General features: G+C 37.8%; 1 pseudogene; it reads right to left on the reverse strand.

Annotated features, from left to right (window-relative positions):
• LOC101586507 overlaps positions 1 to 1,825 on the reverse strand; it is a 51,471-nt pseudogene extending 49,646 nt beyond the window's left edge.
• Positions 1,826 to 3,771: the final 1,946 nt, after the last annotated feature.

Here is a 3,771-nt window from a genome sequence, read left to right on the forward strand (position 1 = left end):
TTCAATCCCTGGTAATGGAAAGAAAGAAAGAAAGAAAGAAAGAAAGAAAGAAAGAAAGAAAGAAAGAAAGAAAGAAAGAAAGAAAGAAAGAAAGAGAAAAAGAAAAAAGATGGAGATTAAAATATGGAGGGAAAATACAGTACAGCATGGAAATAGCAATAAGAGGTAAAGATCACAGTATTTTTCCAACTTATACAGAACATATGAGAAAAAAAGTAGAGTAAAAGATCACTCCAAGGTTTTGTCCTGAATTGTGAATGGAGTCAGTATTTTTAGGGAGCAAATGGTATGAAATGAAATTAGAAATTCACTGGGGTTGTGTTCATGTGAAACACGGGCTAATGTGAAACGTATTGCCCCAAGAGAAAGAGTCAAAGTAAGAGAAATCAGTTTGAATTTGAGAGGAAGTAATCTTGGCAGAGATATGCATGTGCAAGTTGAAGGTATTAAAAGATAGTTAAAACTATGAGATTAAGTGTGACAATCCAAGATGTAGTGGACAAAATAAAGAGCCAAGGATCTGAGACGGACTCTTCATCCAAGACCACTGCCCACACTAAGAAGAGCTGGGTTTTGATGTATGCAGAAGGCATTTCTTCTTTCATGAGCAAAAACACTATCATCCCAAATTCAAATAAACCATGGACACCAGGGTCTGAGAAAAATGTGAGAGAAACTTTATCCTGAAGAAAGTCACAGAACAATATTATTACAAACATACATCCTTTACGGTGGCATGAAACAAGTTTATCCTTCAGGAAAGAGGAAATTTGACATTAGACAAGTTTGTGTAATTGTGGGATATTCTGATGTCTCTAAGGCTGAATCCTTCTCTGTCTGCAATCTTCCTTCTAATCCATCTACGAGCACTTATGTCTTACATTATATTATTTGTTTGCTTGTTTGTTTGTAACAGTGAGACTGGAGGACCACAAACCAAGTGGTAGGAAGGAAAATAAACAGGCAGAGTTTGGTCCAGAACCCAGAAAAAGATTACTGTTCATCAAGGAACTCCTAACTGTCGGTTCATGGGGCAAACCATGAGGTTCAAAAGCAGGCTCAGACTGCGGATGCAGTGTTATCTGGAGTATAATTACACTTTACATTGGGAGAGCTCTTTTATGTTCAGCAGAGTTGATATATCTACCCTTATCACATAGACATACACACACATTATCAAATTCAGTATCATGAATACAACTAACTTTAAGACTCTTATCTAAAATACTTTTACTGTGCAAACTTATCCCTAGCTTCTCACACACTTAGCCTTCAAACTTGTACCTCTCTCTTCTCTCTTTTAAATACACACACAAACACACACACACACACACACACACACACACACACACACGAAGAATTTACTAAGTAAAAGAGAAGAAACATATCTTGAGGGAAGACATAACACAAGATATAGATTATAGACCTAGAATCAGGTCCTCCTTAGCCATTAATTGTAGTGGAAAAATTAGAAACTAATCATGTACCAAGGATGTAGGTGTTACTGAGGAGCCTAAAACACAGATTATAGCCAATATGGAAAAAATATTGTATTTTTTGCAAACTCTTACTGCTAAATGTGAAAAGTACAGACCCCCAGAGGAGAAAATTCAGCATACAGTGTCGTGAAAAGTAACATTTGGTCAACATCAAATGATCAACAGAGAAGCATTGTCTCCATAATCCCAGGCTACATCCCCAGAGCCTTGGAGCTAATTGAGTCTCTCAGGTCCTCTTCTGTAAAGAAGCTCATCTTACCTTGAGCACTTGCCAAGACAGAGAAGAGGAGAAAAGCAAGTTGACAGAGAAAGTGGTTTCCACGCATGGTGACTCTAGTCCTATGCTTGCAGGTCACAGCCTCAGCTTCCTCAGCCAATATGAGAAGCATTCCCAGCCCATAATAGAGAACCTAGAGCAAGAAGGGAGGTATATATATTCCTACTCTCTTACATGGTTGTCTCCTGTGGGCCAATAGAAAATCATTTAGCATCTTTTTGCATCATCAGGATTTATACAAAGGAAACCTTCTGAACTTCAAACACCAATTAGCTGCTGAGTCCTAAATACCTCCTCATATGCAATAGAAAGATTTCTCTCCTTAAGTATTATGCTGTTTCCAGAGCTCTAGAAAAGCTACATAAAGTGTATACGTGGCTTTCTTTTCTTCACCTATTTGCTTGGCTCAAAAGCTAGTGGGATTAGGCTTGTGTCTCTAGTCCAACTCCACTTCTCTGTGTTCCTAAGGAAAGATATCTTTTATTTAAAAAGACCAAACACCCCATCATCAAAAGAACGTCGTGTTGTGGCTGCAAAAAAAATAAAGGCATACCGTAATTACTGATAGAATAGAAGGTCAGGTGAGTAGAAAATAGATATTAGAAGGCTTAAACTTTGGGAGATTAAGAGAAGAGATATTTTTGACAAAAGGAGGAAATCAACATCAAAATCATAGGTGGGATTTTCTCTCCTTTCATTTCAGGACATCAGTAAAACTGCATGGAGATTTAAGGCTCTATTCATGACTGAGTTCATAACATTTTCTCACTCTCCTTTCTTCACATCTCAGAGAACATTTTGGTAGCAGGAAAGTCATGACTGGCATAGATACTTCACCCAGGAATGAATTATCCTGCATTAGAATATACAGGGACCACAGGTAAAAAGTAGATACAAGGTGAATCCTATGTTGTGATATAGAGCAGTTTGCTCCTTAGATTCCAGTGTTCTCTGGCTGGACAGTGTGAGCTCTCTATTCCTGGTCCTCTTTATCAGTATTTTCTTGTGCTATCCAAGAAAAGCACAGTAAAAGATGAGCTATGGTGTAAAGAAAGAAAGCCTATCAGATGGGTTGTGAGTACAAGTAGAAGGGTGGAAGATGAGCAAACTTTAACAGTTGTTGAAAGTAATATCTGAAGGATTAGAAGGAGATTGTCTGTCACTCTGCAAGACTAGAAAGCAATATGTGCCGGCCAAATAGCTCAATGTATTAAAGCACCTGAAAGCCGGTGCAGGGGTCAGGGTTCAATCCCCGGGTCCTGTAATGTGGCCCCATCCCAGGGACATATTGAGATGGAAATTGAGACAGGGAGTGGTGGTGCGAGCTTGTAATCGTAGCTCTTGGGAGGTTGTAAACTATGAGTCTGATCCAATAGTGAGACCCTGAACACCCTGTAGTCCCTTCCCTAAAATCAAAAATATAAAAAGAATAGAAAGCATTCTGTATAGAAGCAGAGCGCATGGAGTCTGGTGTTTTACTCTCATTAGGGACTTTGAGAAGGCCAAGGAGTCCCTGAAGAATAAAGTAAAGTAGAATAAAAGAAAAAGTTGGAGCAGAAAGTAAGGATTGATGCAGAGATGATCTTAAACCATGAGGATACAAATTTATTTCAGTAGCTATAAAGATGATTTTATATTTTGAGAAAATTCCATTTCATTACTTTATCATGCTCCTCTGCCCAATGTATGAAGCAGGAAGACATGAAGAATGTACCTTTGAAATCATAAATGTGTGAGTTAAAGAATATTCATGTTTTAAAAAAGTGTTACAAGCCTATAGAATATTTTTTCAGGTCAGTCAGCTCTGACTCAGACAACTTGACTAAATTTGTACTTGAGAAATAGTCTTCTGCTTTTATTGAATGTAGTATTCTTCCTTATTAATGGCAGTTACATCAAGGCAATTGAAAGTTTTGTACATTCTGTAGAGACACTGTTGCTTTGGTTAGTTAACTACTGGATAGCAATTTTAAAACATCACACCTAAGACTTTAA

Source organism: Octodon degus, unplaced genomic scaffold, assembly GCF_000260255.1.
Source record: "Octodon degus isolate 3935 unplaced genomic scaffold, OctDeg1.0 scaffold00292, whole genome shotgun sequence".
In the NCBI taxonomy this organism is placed as follows: Eukaryota; Metazoa; Chordata; class Mammalia; order Rodentia; family Octodontidae; genus Octodon; species Octodon degus.